General features: G+C 39.2%; 1 protein-coding gene across 10 annotated transcripts in view; it reads right to left on the bottom strand.

The window, feature by feature from the left end:
- APBB2 (amyloid beta precursor protein binding family B member 2) overlaps nucleotides 1–18473 on the bottom strand; it is a 411855-nt gene that overhangs the window by 287004 nt on the left and 106378 nt on the right. For 9 of the 10 annotated variants that reach the window (XM_008017573.3, XM_008017571.3, XM_038008602.2 and 6 more), the window contains one exon: nucleotides 9720–9830. The exons of the other annotated variant lie outside the window; for it this stretch is intronic. The gene's annotated coding sequence lies outside the window, so the exon portion shown is untranslated. The remainder of the gene's footprint in view (nucleotides 1–9719; nucleotides 9831–18473) is intronic. 10 annotated transcript variants of the gene reach the window in all.

The following is an 18473-nucleotide window of genomic DNA, read 5'->3' as shown; positions in this document are numbered from 1 at the left end:
GTCAGAAGAGGCAGAAGTCAAAGAAGACTGCAGTCTCTCTCAAGCACCAAAACCTAATGTCATTTCCAGACTACCTAGACACTGCTCTTCCTCTCCTGGTTACTGCTACAGTCTGTAAGTATGAATTAAGTCCATCATATGCCATGTGATCTGATGCCTGATGTATTTGTCAGCTTATTTTATTGTCACCCTCACACTCTCCCTAGATACCATCTGAACTCATCCCCCATCTATGAGGTTCCTCTCCCCTTGCTTCGGTATTTTATTTCCCATCACCGAGCCAATCAGAGTTGTACTAGGCGCTATGCTAAGTTATCTTCTCCACAAAAAGGGGGATCCAAAGCTGAATTATATATAGTCCTTGTGAGGTAATTGTCCAAAATTTTTGTTTGCAAGACTTTGTTTAAAATGCAATACAGTTTTTGCTCCAACCTCCATTTCTGCATGTCCAAAGCAGCCCAAACAAGGAGTACAGCTACTAAGTATGCTGGTGAAGTCACCCCTCTGTTTATTTGCAGATAATTTTGTACATACAATGAAGCAAAAGAATTAAAAAGTCATCTTTGTGAAGGTGTCAACATTTTTACATCTTGAAAAACTTCATAAAAGCTATCCCAAACAAGACACTGTGGCCTTTTAGGGGAGCAACATATCATATACTCTTTCTTGCATTCCTACTTCCTCCTTGAAGCTGGTGAGGGACTATGTCTTTCCCATCACTGAATCACAACACCTTGCAGAGTTATCTAGCACAACACAAGCACTCTGTAAATGTCTACTGAGTAAATGAATGAATGAGGGGCTCATGATGATTTCTTTCTTCTACAACGCTGTGATTATATATTAACTACTTTTTTCTTAATCCCAGCTCCTCAAGATCTTTGCTCCAATGATTATGTCCTCTTAAAAGGCAGCCCCTATATAGTAACAGCTTTGAGGTCAGCCAAAAAATCCGACCAAATACCCAGCAACTTAACAGCAAGGTAACCTTGAGCAAGTTTTGTAATCACTCTCTATGCCCTATTTTTTTTAATCTATAAAATAGACACGTTTTGCAAAGTTTTGTAGTATTCGTGAGATCTGAACATAACTTATACAAAGGGCCAGGCAAGAATCCAATACATGTTAAATAAAAGAATAAATTGCTATTCTTCTCTTCTGTGATCCAGATCAAAATGCAGCCATCAAAATCTAATTTGCCAAAGCTGATCTTCATTCAAACAACAGATATGCATCTAGGGCTATAAGGCACAACTAGAGTCTGTCTGCTGTTGAACATCAAAGGAGGAGTTTAAAATCTATCTGCTTTTAAATGCAGGAAAACAATAATTAGTTCACCAGTAAAAGGAAAAGTTCACAGGATCTTATTTGCTTTACCAAAGTATCGAAGTATTAAGGGATTACCAGCTTACAGCAGACTGAAGCTTTCTTGCAGGGATCACATAGTGGGTGAAGGCAAACCTGGAGATGGGTTTTTAAAGTTGGCATTGCTAGATCCTGCTTTTCCCTGTCAAGAATGCACAAGCCAAGTTTGCTCTTAGTTTAAAGCACAAAACTAAGCAGCTACAGACAACAAGAGTAAGATTTGGTCTGAGTTCGAGACCAGCCTGGCCAATATAGTGAAACCCCCGTCTCCACTAAAAATACAAAATTAGCCAAGCATGGTGGTGTGTGCGTGTAGTCCCAGCTACCCGGGAGGTTGAGGCAGGAGAATCGCTTGAACCCAAGAGGCAGAGGTTGTGGTGAGCCAAGATTGCACCACTGCACTCCAGCCGGGGCAACAGAGTAAGACTCCATCTCAGAAAAAAAAAAGATTTCATCTGAACAGAGTTTTCCTTCAACTGTGCTCGCTCTTCCAGCAATCTAAGATGTAAAACTTCAAAAGAGAAAAATATCACCAGCCTCTGGTCAACTTTAAATTCATGAAAGAAAATACGAAACTCTGCTGCGGGAATACATTTGTTTTTGCTGTACAACAATGTTCTAAGAGACCCATTCTGCTGTGGTTTCACCCTCTCCTTCAGGCCACGCAGAGGCCAATGGGAATAAAGAGCTCTCCTGTGTTCTATTTCCAGAACACCTGAACTTACTGTCCGACTGAGGCTACGAGAGCTATTTAGAGGCCCTTACCTTCCTCTTTTCCAGTAACATCAGCAGAAATGAGCTATAAAACTTTCCCTAGGGTTTGGTTTCCTTTCTCACAGCTCAGTTGTGCTGCTCTCCTGGAAGATGAAAGAAACCCCAGAGTTTTTCAAAGTCCAGATGAAATGTTGATCTCAAGTAATATTTTCCATTTTCTTAAAAGCCATCATTTCCTACTTTACTCAGGCACACAGAGCATGAAGCAAAGCCCAAACTACCTCCTTAGGGTTCACGAGAGTAGATGCAGTCAGTAGTTACAAGAGCATGTGAACTCTGGTTTAAAAACAGCAAAGGGTTATCCTGAGATAAACATAGGCTATAATACTGAAGTGCTAAATTCTGTCCTACAAGCTCACAATTTTGGCTTCCTTTTAAGGGTATCTAAGCAAAAAGTGGCTTCCAAGTGGATAAGGATTTTTTTCTTCCTAAGTTCCTAAAGAACCAGGTACATGAACCTATGATCACAGCCTGTTTTCTTACCCATCCTTATTTCCCAGACTTTTTCTGGCCAAGGGTTAAAAAGTTCATAAGTAGGGCCGGAGGTGGTGGCTCACGCCTGTAATCCCAGTACTTTGGGAGGCCGAGGTGGGTGGATCACCTGAGTTCAGGAGTTTAAGACCAGCCTGACCAACATGGAGAAACCCCACCTCTACTAAAAATACAAAATTAGCCAGGCATGGTGGTGCATGCCTGTAATCCCAGCTACTCGGGAGGCTGAGGCAGGAGAACCGCTTGCATCTGGGAGGTAGAGGTTGCGGTAAGCCAAGATTGTGCCATTGCACTCCAGCCTGGGCAACAAGAGCGAAACTCCAGCTCAAAAAAAAAAAAAAAAAAAAGTTCATAAGCAGAAGAGATGGAATCCAAACCTATACAGTCTGACTCCAGGGCGTCTGATAGTCATTTGCCCTTAACTGTCACTTTGTTGTCTACATCTGACTCCAGCAGGCACCAAACAACAGTGATTGTCAGCTATAAGTATGTGAGGTAGTGCATATGTTAATTTGCTTAATTTAAGATTGACACAATGTATACACATTTCAAAACATCATGTTGTATATTATAAATGTATATAATTTTTATTTGTCAATAAAAAGAAGAAGAAAACAAGTGACCACTGGCCCAATGGGCTCCACATGAGTTAGAAACTGACGTCCTTACTAATATGAATGACAATGTAATATTTTTTATGAACTCAAAAATATCATTGACGACACTGGAGTTTTATACTTGCCACAGCAATGAAGCAGCAAGCATAGCTTTATAGCCTCCAAAAAGGGCTTGCAAGAAGTACACTTTAGTCTTGGCTTCAGTCTTTGACAGCAAGTCACAAATTATTTTTCAGATAAAATGGCAATTAGGAATTTCTTGAAACTTTAACCATCAGTCCAAATACCAAACTAACATCCAAGAAGCTCTTTTTAAGTTCTACTGGACTACAACTGCAACTGAAGCTTTACCTATAGAATGAAAAATTATTTAACTTTAGAAGACAGAAGGAATGTTAGGGATTATTAATTCTATCAATTTTAAAAGAGGGAGTCTCCTTTTGTCACCCAGGCTGGAGAGCAGTGGTACCATCTTGGCTCACCACAACCTCTGCCTCCTGGGTCCAAGCGATTCCTCTGCCTCAGCATCCCGAGTAACTGGGATTACAGGCATGTGCCACCTCGCCCAGCTAATTTTTGTATTTTTAGTAGAGACGGGATTTCGCTATGTCGGCTAGGCTGGACTCGAACTCCTAACCTCAAGTGATCCACCTGCCTTGGCCTCCCAAAGTGCTGGATTTATAGGCATGAGCCACCGCACCCAGCCTCTGTCAACCACATTTTATTGTCTTATCGGTCATATTTTATTAAGCAAGGTGCTATGAAAGACAAAAAAATTAATGAGACTTGACTCCAGCCCTCGGGATCTTACAGTATAGCAAATTAAATGAAATGTTACATAAATATCACTCAATTCAAGTTGAAAACAACAAAGGATGCAAGGAGGATACTAAAGGAGTGAAAACAGAAAAGATCACTTATAAATGGGGCAAAATGGTTAAGAACATAAACATGACCGTCACAGTGATGGGTTCAAGAATTAACAATGCCACTCCTTGGCTGTGTGACATTAGACAAGTTATTTTACCTGCCAGGGGCTCAGTTTCAAAATCTTGAAAATGGGGTAATAATATCCACTGCTGAAAGCAGATATAAAATTAAATAAAATAAAACAGGCAAAGTTCTTAGTACAGTTCCCAGTACACTCTCAGGGCTACACAATGGCTAGCAGCAGCCTGCAGTCCCAGATCTATCATTTCTCCATCTCTCATATTTCACCCCTTCTCTTAACTGGTCTGTCCAGGGCTCTGTCAGACCCTATTATTAACTCTACTTTAAAGATGAGGAAATAGGCTTTCAGAGGATAGGGAACATGCCCATTGACAAACAGCCAATAGGTTAGTATGCCCACCTCCAGACTCTTAGGCCCTAGGGTACACTGTTTTATCTTTACTTATCTAATCCTATTGTTTTCAAAACAATTAAAAGCAAGTAGATCATCCCATTGTGCAAATTATAAAAGGTGCTCTCTCTAGGCAGGCCCAGCCCCATGAATGCACAGCTTGACCACATGTGTGCTGTGTGATTCTAAGTCCTCCTATCTGCTGCTCACACCTACACTTCTGCAGTGAACAATCTACACAACCTCACATGGTGGCCCTGGGTCTCCAGCCTCTGGTTTTCTCTTTTCCAGACTATATTCCATGCTACTGCCCAAGTGATCTTTATAAAACTCCCATCTAATAATTTCTCCTTTTAAAACTCTGGATGGCTATTTATTGTTTAGAAACTCTAAGTCTCTAGCATGGCACACATGTGACCTTTCTCACTCTGGCACCTTTTGGATCTCAGGGTCCACTCTGTTCTCCACACTCCATACCCCAGCCACGGTGGAGTTCTTGCCACTCTCTGGATATGCCATGAGCTCCCATTCCTCCATGCCTTGGTATATGCTTTTTCTACAGCCCCAGTTATCTCCCTACTTTCCATCTTCTCACTCAGCCCTCAAGTCATACTTCAGTTCCAGCTCTTCAATGCAGTGAACAGACTTCCTGATTTCTCAGCTGAAAGGACTGCTTGTCCTTTGCATACCTACAGCATTCTCGAATCAGCTTTCACCACCAGCTCATGGGAGTCAGGAAGATATTGCAGGGCTTTGTAGTTAGATGCATCATAATTGGAAGCCTGACTCAAACATGTTCTAACTGTATGAAGGTACCAAGTTACTTTTCCCCCGAGTTTCAATAACGCCCACCCCTAGAATTCCTGTGACATCAAGTGCTTAATATCAAGTGCTTAATGGTATGGCCTCCAAACTTACTTGGGCAACAGAGTCACCCTAAGGGCAAAATACCCAGAAATCCTGATAGATACATTTAATTGTATCATGTGAACTAAGAAATATTCTACTAGAAAAAAAAATTATGACACTATATGCATATGGGCTTCCAAATATAAAACCTGTGTGTACACACACACATCCATGTTTTCAAAACCACTCTCTACATTTACCAATTAAATGTCTGTAATTTGTTTAACTTTCCTTTTACCATTTCCTAATTTAACTTAAAAAGTAGCAGCAGGTACCAAAATCGTAATGGGAGGGAAAAAACCCTAAAAATTAGAAAACTATATTCCTAACTTATTCTGAAAGGTACAGGTCAGTAAATATCATTATTGAATTTTAGTCACTGAATGTCTCATCTAAGAATATAATATCCATTCCACTGCTTTTCACATTGTACATGCTACATAAATGTTATTTAAATCTAATTTTGAAACTCAAATTAAGTTCCCTAAAAGGAAGGACATATCTCATTCATCTTTGAAAAATGAGCTCCTGGCACACAGTAGTTGCTCAACAAATGTTAGCTCAATAAATGAACTAAAAATTAAGAAAGCACACAAAGGTTTATAAAACATTCTGGTTCTCCAATTAACCCGGACTGCAATTTGCTCCATAAATAAATTATATTCCAAAATCCATCAGTGTTCCTTCTGTACCCATCATTTCATCTGAGCTACCTGGAGTTTCTTTGAAGAAAGAAATACATAGGTAAAATCCTCCCTTAGGCACAGAAATATTGATTAAGACAGCTCGGCGGGAGGAATATGTCACCTGCACTCTTGTGTAATGTAACAAAGGGACCAAAGAAGACACAAAGCTTTATACACAGCACCTGTCAGCCAGTGACACTTACCATTTTGAACACATATTCAGACCCATGAGCCTCCTATTCAGAATATGTCTGGTTACAGTAAACATGGTAAAGATTCTAGATGGGGAATCCTTTTCTGTTCTGTTCTCATATGAAGAACCTATGCCATAGATTCCACATATTTATACTCCTTTGTAACTGAAAGCCAGGATAGCCTAAAATTAAACAAAAGTCTAAGATCCAATTGTTTCCCTTTCACTAAAAATCATGCTGTAGGCAAATACTTATTAGCATAGATACGCATTATTTATTAAGTGCAAAAAGTAAGTTACCAAACAACTTGCTGCATACTGATTTAGGGTAAACATAAAACCAAACATAGACATGCATTAAGTAGGATAATAAAATACAAACATTTTACTTCCTTTAAAATAATCCATGGCTAATTTTTTTGAAGATAGGTTTATATTTTATTACCATTATAGACTCACGTTTCCAAAAATCTACCTCAAATAATCAATTTTCTGAATTGCTTGAAATGCTTGAAACAAGGAAGAGTTTGAAGACACATGCAATTAAGAAAAAAGTGAAAGTAAAGGACAGAGGTTTAAAAAGAAGTGTGGAGGTTGTCTAGCGTTCTGAATTTTCTCTAAAATTGTGTTTGCTTTTCCAAAAAGAAACCACAGATATTTAAGTATCCCTTACAGTTTTCAAAGAGCCATCAGAAACACTCTCTTACGACTTTAATAAATATCAGAAAAGACATCTCCCTCCCTCCCCCCCTATTAACTTCCATATAACTTAACTAGTTCTTCAAAATCAGATTTATGTGCAGTACCCTTCTGCATTATAACCTTATCTTTTTTTAACCTTAAGGGTACATTGTAAACATCCTTCTGCATATATAAATATTCACTTGTAACATCAACTTTATTTTTACTAATTTTTTTTTTTTAGAGTCAGCATCTCACTCAAGCGTCAGGCTGTAGAGCTACGGTGTGATCATAGCTCACTGCAACCCCAAACTCCCGGGCTCAAATGATCCTCCCATCTCAACCTCTGGAGTAGCTGGGACTACAGGCACTTACCACTAAAGCCCAGCTAATTTTTTATTTTTTGTAGAGACAGGGTCTCTTTTGTTGTCCAGGCTGGTCCTGAACTCTTGGGCTCAAGCAATCATCCCACCTCTGCCTCCCAAAGTGTTAGGATTAAAGGTGTGAGCCACGGCGTCTGGCCTTAACATCAAGTTTAGTACACAGAGATCTTTTTGTCACAGTCTCTTTGTCACAGTCCTCTGTAACACAGGACTGTCTTTAGCTTACTGTAAACACACAAGTCCCACAGATGCCTTCCCTCTACAAAATGGAAACACAACTTTTACAACAATGCCACAATGTATCCCAAAAGGGAATATTTTGGTACAATGTAAAGAAAATATTGTACTAGAGATTATGTGAAATTTGAAAGAAATGCTGTTATTCGAAAGGCAGCTTAAGTAGCTTACTTTCTGAAGCTAAGTTATATTTCCAATCTAAACACCACTGCAAATATCTAGACCCTGAAGCCCAGAGAATCAATTGTTTGACCTTTTTGTTCTATTTTTGTAGACAGACTGGGTGGCCTCCAACATAATCCTTTTTCAAATATCCTTCCAAAATGGAATAACAACAACAACACACAACTACAACACAAATATGTCTTTTAAGATTAACATGTTATTACAAGACTATAAAATTCAACCTATAAATTTCTATTTTTAAAAAATTCCACTGACAATAATATTTCACTATTACAAATATTTCACTGTAACAAAAAAAATATTTTGGGTGAGTTTTCAAAGTCCTTACTTTCAACTAATTCATATTTTAGCGGAGACCTGACAGCCCTCAGAAATTACATGTGTATGTGCAGTGTCTGTGTATGTCTGTGTGTATATGTGTTTGTGTGTTGCACATACACATACATGTTTTTCTGTTTGTTTTGTTTTGAGATGGGAGTTGCCCTCTTGTTGCCCAGGCTGGAGTGCAGTGGCGCAATCTTGGCTCACCGCAACTTCCGCCTCCAGGTTCAAGCAATTCTCCTACCTCAGGCTCCCTAATAGCTGGGATTACAGGTAGGCACCACCATGCCCAGCTAATTTTTTTGTATTTTTGGTAGAGACGGGGTTTATCCATGTTGGTCAGGCTGGCCTCGAACTCCCAACCTCAGGTGATCCGCCCACCTCGGCCTCCCAAAGTATGTATTTTTTCAGTGCAAATATTTAACTTCAAATAAGCTTCAAAACTCAAGACCCTTACCTTATTATAGTTATTACAAAATAATACCCAATTTAATAATTAAACGTATAGTTAAATATGATAACAATAGAGCTATAAAATCTGATCTTACTATTTAATGCTTTCATAGAACAAAAGCTAAGTTCTGTTCTGTCTTGTTTTATTTTAAACATGTTTCAACTAGCTCATTTGTACTGCCAGAAATAGACAGGAGCTATAAGACACAAAGCATAGAAAGTTTAGAAAGTTATCTAGTAATTTAATAGAAAAACAGTTCCTATTGTTGATAATGTTTCTGGAGCATGCTAGAGAGGATATTTGTGTGTGTTTATGTACATGTATGTGCATATTTTATTTTGCATATATTCTTATGGGCATTTGATCATTCATAATTCCAAGTAGTATCCATTAAAAAAATACATCGACTTTATATATCTGTAAGGTCCATTTTTCAAAAAGATAAGAGCATAAAACTGAACTTTCTGGTTCCAAGCAATTTTTTCTAAAACACAGCAAAAACATTCAACAAGTGTCTCAATTAGAATGTCTTATAGTACCCTCAAAAAAATTCTAAAATAAAACTGGCAGGTGCATCAATTCTTCCAAGACAAAGCTACAAGACGAATTTATTGGACAAGCAATTCCACATTTTGCTTTCCTTTCCAGACAAGAAAAGTACCAAGTTGATTTCATCCTTACTCTAAAAATTCAGAAACAAAAAGCCTATCCAAAATATCTAAAAGTCTAAACACCTGAAGCTCAGACAACTGGATTCACTTTTCTGTCACATCACATTACATTGCCTTGTATTTGACATTTAACCACTTGCAAATCTGATAAAAGTTTTGTCACAACCTTGAGGACTCAGTTTATGAAACTCAAAAGAAATGGCACAATGTAGAACATCATTCTAATCTCTGGCAGGTTTTTTTTTATACAAAGAGGTTTCCTGAGTCCCCTTTCATGTTACACATCCATAAAAACATGTAAAATTTATTAAGCCAGGAATGAAAGAAAGTAGAAAGCCACAGACCTATTGTTAACTTTCTGAGAGAGGTATAAAAGAATTTTTTAAAAGCAAGTTTAAAATTACTTACTTTTCCCAGGTCTTCAATACAAAGCTCAGAAGGCAAGCTCCTTTTTTCCCCAAAAAGTCTGTTAATTAATAGCAATCACCCAAGGAGGTCAGGCAGCCCAAAGAGATCGATCTAGAAATTGTGTAGAGACAAAAATTTTAAATTCAAAATCAGATCAGAAATGAAAAATCAAAATACCCCATTGGAATTCAGAGTATCTCCGCATCAATAAAATAAAGACGTCATTGGGATCCTTAAATGATGAGAAATGTAAGCTGTCTTTCTTTCATAATATACTAACAAGGCTTTCTAAATCTAGATGGCAGCTCGATCTGTCACCTTTTTAAAGTTTCAAAAGCAGGGACTAGCAAGGCTTCTTGGCAACCACTCCTGTTAAAAATGTCTTTCTCAGGGAGTCATAAAAAGGAACCGAGGGAGAATCTGGACTTCTAATTATATTGTGACTTGGGAAGGAAGGTCTTCTGAAATCACGCTTGCCAGTTCCCACTTTCAAACATGAGCTCATCTTATAAACACAGAAGTAGTTGTAAATAGAAGTGAATCACAACAACTTAACGAAAATTATCAACAACTTTTAAATACTCTTCAAATGTATTAAGCACACCTTAATTTCTGCAGGTAAGAATGGGAAAAGAGAGCCGTGTTCATTTTTTCCTAATAAAACAGAAAATCTGACAATTCTGCATGATTACTAACCTCATTTAAAACATGTAACTTCCAGGCCAGGGCGCGGTGGCTCACGCCTGTAATCCCAGCACTTTGGGAGGCAGAGGCGGGCGGATCACAAGGTCAGGGGTTCAAGACTAGTCTGGCCAACATAGTGAAACACCATCTCTATTAAAAATATAAAAAAATTAGCCAGGCATGGTGGCGGGCGCCTGTAATCCCAGCTACTTGGGAGGCTGAGGCAGGAGAATCGCTTGAACCCGGGAGGTGGAGGTTGCAGTGAGCCAAGATCATGCCACTATACTCCAGCCTGGGTGACAGTGCAAGACTCCATCTCAAGGGGAGGGGAAGGGAGAGAAGAAGAGGGGAGGGGAGGGGGAAGGGAGGAGGAATGGAGGGGGAGGGGAGGGGAGGGGAGGGGGAGGGGAGGGGGAGGGGAGGGGGAGGGGAGGGGGAGGGGAGGGGGAGGGGAGGGGGGAGGGGAGGGGGAGGGGAGGGGGAGGGGAGGGGGGAGGGAAGGGAAGGGAAAAGATGTTACTTTCCCAACAATTGTGCAAATGGATTCTAAGGCAACAAAATCATTAACAAGATAAAATAGTTTAAGTAGGCAAAACAGATGCCATATGTAACCTATAACCTAAAGTCTGCATACCCCTTGGGCTCTTCTATTACAGGACTTACACTAGATGTAATTCTAAGAAGTGTGATACAGAAGCCACAGGAGATTGAGAAATCAATTAGAAAGAGGGCACAGCTACAGCAAGCAGTCGTAACTAAAAATCAGAGAGAACCCTACAAACACCATAAGTATCATTTATTACTATTGCCATTGTTACTGCCAACATTTAAATACTGTTGACTCTTACGCCAGGTTCTTCTCTGTGTCTTACATGTATTAACTCTACTTTAGACAGGGACAAGCAGAATTAGGGACAAGTAGAATTTCACATTTCACTTATCCCTTGGGCATCACTGTATTACCATACAGCATGCTCAGTTCTGCTATAACGCTTGTGTTTGTTTCAAGAGAACAATTTGAGTGTAACTCGAATTTCATGGTTTTTCTTTGTTTTTTTGTTGTTGTTGTTGTTGTTTTTGAGACAAGTCTCACTCTGTCGCCCAGGCTGGAGTGCAGCGGCACGATCTTGGCTCACTGCAAACTCCGCCTCCTGGGTTCACGCCATTCTCCTGCCTCAGCCTCCCCAGTAGCTGGCTAATTTTTTTGTATTTTTAGTAGAGACGGGGTTTCACCACATTAGCCAGGATGGTTCGATGTCCTGACCTCGTGATCTGCCTGCCTCGGCCTCCCAAAGTCCTGGGATTACAGGCGTGAGCCACCGCACCCAGCCGAATTTCATGTTTCTTTATGCGTGATTTCACTGCAAGAAATACTAGGTTATCGCAGAAGGCTGCACTCGGGCCAAACCCAGCTGCATACGGTTACACAGAATGAACACAGCCCATGCCTCAAACATCTACCAGTGACTTTGGTCTCCTCCCGTGTGCTATGAGCCACACCAATCTGTATCTGGTATCCCAACTCCATCTGATTTCAGGTAATCTGTCTGCCACCACTTCACAATAACTCATAAGTGGCAACCCTTCTAAGGCACCAGTTCACAAGCAAATAAATGTCAGGACTTTTTCGAGGTGAAGTATCATATTTATTGTACTATTTATGTATTAAACCATTCAATATGTGAAAAATTTGTGCAACTGTATTTATTCAATTCCCGTCCCTTTCTAACGTGTCACTGATCGTTTTTTGAGTTTTGTGTCCCCAACTGCATTCCCCTCCTAAGCGCATTGTGAGTTTTACTGCAGGATTCTGCATAATGTGGTTTTTAGGAACACATATATCATTTTATCAGAATTGACTGTATAATAACTAGTGTTCTATTTATCCAGAAGGGGTGAAATTGTGATTTTCATATTTTGTCATTATGTGTAAGAGGACAGCAACATACTGTAATGCAATTTAAAAAAGATTTTCCTTCACAATGTTTACAATTACCAACCATAGACACTTAAGGGTCAGCTTCAGTTAAGTGATAAATTTATTGATGTAAGGTTCCCTAATGGTGTTAAAGGAGATATTACAGGACCATTCTGGACAGATCAAGATGATGGTGTTATAAAGATAGATTCTTGCAGACAGGACAGCTTAACTGTAATTGCTGGAAAGGACAAACTGAATGGAATTACTTTTCATTCTTAAAAGCCAATAAATTAAAAAGACTCTAAATTTTCTTTTAAAGAGTTCAAGATAGGCATAAAGATACATACAAGGAATTTTTCTATTATAAGTAATATTATTGCAAATAATTTTAAAACACAATACTCAACAACGGATAGTTTTCAAAAATCTGTAGAATATTTAATAAAAGGAGAAACTGCTCTTAAGCAGCATTGAGAAAGTAGATTATAGTGTAATATATTCATTATCATCCCAGTTTTGTTTATAAGTATCTATATCTAGAAAAAAGACAAGAAAGAAAAAACAATGCCAACATTTGAAAAGCTGCTAGTTACAAACTGCAGAATTACAACAGAGTAATTTTTACTTTCTTTATATTTTGCATTAGTGGAAACATCCTTTTTACCCCCACTTTAACATCACATGTGAATCCAGCCAATAGAATGAAGGCTAGCCGAAGAACGAAGAACATCAGGAGCCTCCTTGTCAATCACAAGTATTAACAGGTCCAGTCATGTGGCTGAACCTCTGAAAGTGTTTTCTATCTTATAATTCAAGAACAAATACAGTCCGTCTAAATGGGGATGTTTAAAGTTTATAAACCCGTTACAGAGGCCAAAATATAATTTGCTTTTACAGGCTAATACAGTCATGGATTTAGTAAAATCCAGTTGAAAGATTTTTAATTATATAATTGTATCTAAGCTGTCCTAATATCTGAAAGAAACTTCATTCTGAATAAAGAAATTGTATTCTGGATAAAGCTCCTTTCACACAAGATCAAGATTAAAAAATACGAAGAAGGACGCATTTGGGCATGGGGATAAACTTCTAGTTTGAGGAGTTTTAAATAACAAGTAGGAAAAGACAGATTGATCTTTATAACCTCCAAAAGAATGTGGCTATATTAAAATTTTCCCAATAACAAAAGTTGACTTTAAAAACTTGCCAAGAACAGTGACTCTTTTAGTCATGAGTGTGCTTAGTTTAATCCCACACATTGACATCGTGTAAGAACTGAAGGTTGAGGATATACAGGAACCAAGGGCCAATTTGGGACAACTTGGCCACCACACATGTGAGTTCACTCACCCATGCTTGGCTAGCAGTACATTTATTTTATTTTTAATCTATTTATTTTTGTTTTCTTTCCAACTATGATTTTATGTTCAGGGGCACATATGCAGGTTTGTTACCTGGATAAATTGTGCCTTGTGGGGGTTTGGTATGCAGAGTATTTTCTACCTAGGTAATGAGCATAGTACTCAATAGGTAGTTTTACAATCCTCACCCTCCTCCCATCTTTGGCCCTTCCACTCTCCCGTTTCAGATGGGTCCCAGTATCTATTATTTCCATCTTTGTGTCCATACATACTCAGTGTTTAGCTCCCACTTATAAGCGAGAATGTGTGGTATTTGGTTTTCTGTTCCTGTACTAATTCTCTTAGGATAATGGCCTCCAGCTCCATCCATGTTGCTGCAAAGGAAGTGATTTAATTCTCTTTTATGGCTGCATAGTACTCTAGTGTGTATATGTAACACATTTTCTTTCTCCAATCCACTGTCAAGGGGCACCTGAGTTGCTTCCATGTCTTTGCTATTGTGAATACTGCACTAGCAGTACATTTAAGTGACGTGTTCCTTTTCACTTTCAGTTTAGCCTTCCTGGCATACCTGCACACCCAGTAACTACTTCATATAGGGCAGTTACTTTAATAAGACTCCCACTCTCAAGAATGTGCTGAGGATTGAAAGTCAGTGGTTGTATGTGTAGGAGTGGGTGGTAGTTTTGTTTCAGAAAATTATAAAGCAGTTAACATTCAGCATACATAGCCAAATAATAACCATATCCCTGATATACAATGCATAGATATAGTGAGTAGTCTATTTTTGTTTTGTTTTGTTTTGTTTTTTACTTCCAAAAATGCTGACACACATGAAAAACGAAAACAAACCCTTATGTTTTAAATGTGTTTTTGTATTTTTTAGCATTTTCATATAGGTTCTCTACCAAATTACTACATGTTTTGTTTCATTTTAGCAAATAGAAAAGGCAAAATAAACATTTTAATTATGCTTAATTATATTTAAAAAATCATGGAAGAAACACGGAGCTCCAGACAAATCAGTTTAAGGTTTAGAGACTCTTCAGAGACTCTATCATTATATCAAATGCACAATGACTGCTTTAGAAATTTTGAAATTCCTGGTTTTTGTGTCCCACAAGTTGCTGCCAAAAATGCTGCACATATGCACCTTTAATAATTAACCAAATATTGGCCGGGTGCGGTGGCTCACGCCTGTAATCCCAGCACTTTGGGAGGCCGAGGCGGCCGGATCACGAGGTCAGGAGATTGAGACCATCCTGGCTAACACGGTGAAACCTCGTCTCTACTAAAAATACAAAAAAATTAGCCAGGCGTGGTGGTGGGCACCTGTAGTCCCAGCTACTTGGGAGGCTGAGGCAGAAGAATGGTGTGAATCCGGGAGGTGGAGCTTGATAGCACCACTGCACTCTAGCCTGGCAACAGAGGAGACTCCGTCTCAAAAAAAAAAAAAAAAAAAAAAAAAAAAATTTAGCCAACTATTATAATCAACAAGCAAATTCAGAGACTGTGTCCAATTATGAGTATTCAAAATAAAAACTATGAATCTTGATTTTTCAAAGACATGCTGAAATATACATCCACATATACATACCTTACACTGACTCTGAAAATACAGAGCAGTTAGGAACTCTTGACATGGAAATTATACATCTTAAATTGCTTTAGGAATTGCATATGTATAGCTAAGGGGAATAAATTATCTTACCATTAATGGATATAAAAAAGGGTAACCAATTTTCAGATTCTATGTAGAAAACATACAGAAAGTACTTTCTCAGGCTCTCTAGTCACTTCTGGGGCAGAATTTCAATGTTATCTAAGCTAATCTTTGGCACTATCTAATTTCCCTTTGTGCATTCCTCTTCAACCTCTAGCCCAACGCCCGAAGACCTTCATTTTGGAGGGCCTTCTCCCTTCATTGGTGAACATCTAAAACTCTTAATGCCACCATGGGAATAATCTTGGGAAATGGGTGGGGGAACTTAAATGATTAATGACTTTTAACTTTTTCTAGATTAGGTATATTTTTAAAGAATATCCCAAGTACCTAGATCTTGGTTTCTAAATACTTTTGCTCACTGGAAAATAGCTGGGTCTGGGCAAAGAAAGTACAACGTAAGTCCAGAACATCTTACCATGCCAAAAAGCAAAGGAGTGCTCAAATGCTAATGCAGACATGACAAAAGGACATAGGAGGGTGGGGCAGTTTGAACAAAAAAAGATGTTGGCCAGGCACGCTAGTTCATGCCTGTCATCTTAACACTTTGGGAGGCCAAGGCGGGCAGATTACTTGAAGTCAGGTGTTTGAGATCAGCCTGGCCAACATGGTGAAACCCCATCTCTACAAAAAAAATACGAAAATTAGCCAGGCATGGTGGCACGTGCCTGTAGTCCCAGCTACTTGAGAGGCTCAGGTGGGAGAATCTCTTGAACCTGGGAGGTGGAGGTTACAGTGAGCTGAGATCACACCACTGTACTCCAGCCTGGGCAACAGAGTGAGACCCTTTCTCAAAAAAAAAAAAAAAAAAAAAAAAAAAGAATGATGTTGATGAACTATAATACATTGGATTAAAAAAGAAGTCACAAACCCACAAATATGCATTGAAAAAATAACAGGGGGAACTCTTCTTTATAAAGGATGCCAGCTAATAAATATCAAAGGAAGAGTAGAAGAAAATCCCACTTTGCAACTACCAATGCAATCACTGATTCAGTCAACAATCATTAATAGATGCTAAAACCATTCTAGAAAGGGTAGTTGTAGGACAGAACACTCACACACAGTCTCAGAATATCACCCCACAGATTACCCAAGATAAAAGGCATCTTTACAAATGAAGAGTTCTGGCCGACCAGCGCATCCAAGTGGTGCTTGGCATAATCAATTCCAGGACAATGGAATAGTAGGTATCGCCACAGTCACTATCTAGCATTTTTGTCAAACATGCTTAATCTATATCTAATCATAAGGTAACAACCACACAAAACCAGATTGTGATACATTCTACAAAACAAAGGTATCTTTCAAGACACCAATGCCATGAACCACAAAAACAAAACAAGGTGACTATTTTAGATTAAAGGAAACTAAAGAGACAAAATGCAATGAATGACTCTGTCGATTCATCCTGGATGGGGCGGGGGGTATAAAAGACATTATTAGGATAACAGGTGAAACCTGAACATGTATTCAACTCTTATCTATATATCAGATAATATTTACTGGTGATCATCTTATTATAGGCTACGTGGGAAAATATCCTTGTACTTGAGAAATACATGTTGAAGTATTTAGGGATAAAGGGTCATAATCTCTACAACTAACTCAGATGGTTCAGCAAACATGTTTTAAGTGTGTGTGTATAAAGAGACACAGACACAAAAAAACAGAAGAGATGGAGATAAGGTAGATTGGGCAAAATGTTAACACCTTATACAGCAGACTAGTCATAACCTATAAAAACCAGTAACCACAGTTACTTGTTGGCTATATCCACCCTGTATAAAGAGATCATAAAAGAGCTAATGGTTGAAAAGAAACTGACACAAATAGGAATATAGTTCTCCAGTGTTAGAGCATTTAGTCCATTTCTCAAAAAAAAAAAAAAAAAAAAAATTCCAATTCTATTTCTTTTCTGAAGCAATTAATAGTTCTCAGTTGGGAGGAAGAACATTGAGAAGAAAAAAAAGAGACCTATGGAAGAGGATGATAGTGGGTAAAATAACACAGAAAAGTTCAGTTCTCCTCTACCCAGTCTGAAGAAGAGGTAGGTCTTCAAGATTTAAAACATTCTGCCTGTGTTTCCCATCCTGGTGAGAAACCCTGTGCAGGTGTGGACTTTTCCGACAAGCCAGAAAGATTCCCTTTTCCAGATTTACACCGACCAAACACCCTGCCCAGGGAGGGCCAAGGACCTCATTCCTCACCCACCCCTGGCTGAACCTGCATCAAGGGCAGTGTCTGACACATACATCCCAGGCCTACAGCCTTCAGCAGTCCCTGAAACCTGACATGTCTAAGACAGATATCACCCCAACAAACCCAACCCCTTGTTTCTCTTATCTCTTTTCTTGGTCTATCCAGTCTCAAAACTGCAGCTTCATATTTTGCTTCTCTTCCCACTGGCCCATTCTTCATACCTTCTCTGCCTCATCAGCATCCTCAAGACCACACAGGCCACACAGGCTCCCACACTCCAAGTCAAAACACCCTGTCTTTTCTGTTATTCCTCAATTTTCCATCTATGGTGTTCACTTGGCACTTTTTAAATATCTTTGCCACACAGCATTGATTCCACACCCACTGCAAGCCAGTGCTTTGCTACGTTATCTCACTTTAAAAAGCACTACAGGTCCCACACCATGGTTCTCGCTGTAATCCCAAGACTCTAGGAGGCTGAGGTGGGGGGATCCTTTGAGGCCAGGAGTTCTAGGCTGCAATAGGCTACAATCGCACCACTGCACTCTGGCCTAGGAGACAGGGCAAGACCCTATCTCTCTACGTTTAAAAAAAAAAGAAAAAAAAATCACTATAATTTTTTTTTAGACGAAGTCTTGCTCTGTCGCCAGGCTGGAGTGCAGTGGCGCCATCTCGGCTCACTGCAACCCCCACCTCCTGGGCTCAAGCAATTCTCCTGCCTCGGCCTCCCGAGTAGCTAGGACTACAGGGGTGAGCCACCACACCCAGCTAATTTTTGTTTTTTGTTTTGTTTTCTTTCTTTGTTCATTTTTTTGAGACGCAGTCTTGCTCTACCGCCCAGGCTGGAGTGCAGTGCGTGATCT

The sequence above is a fragment of the Chlorocebus sabaeus genome, chromosome 27 (assembly GCF_047675955.1).
Source record: "Chlorocebus sabaeus isolate Y175 chromosome 27, mChlSab1.0.hap1, whole genome shotgun sequence".
Classification (NCBI taxonomy): Eukaryota; Metazoa; Chordata; class Mammalia; order Primates; family Cercopithecidae; genus Chlorocebus; species Chlorocebus sabaeus.
This window is presented reverse-complemented; position numbering and strand designations above follow the sequence as displayed.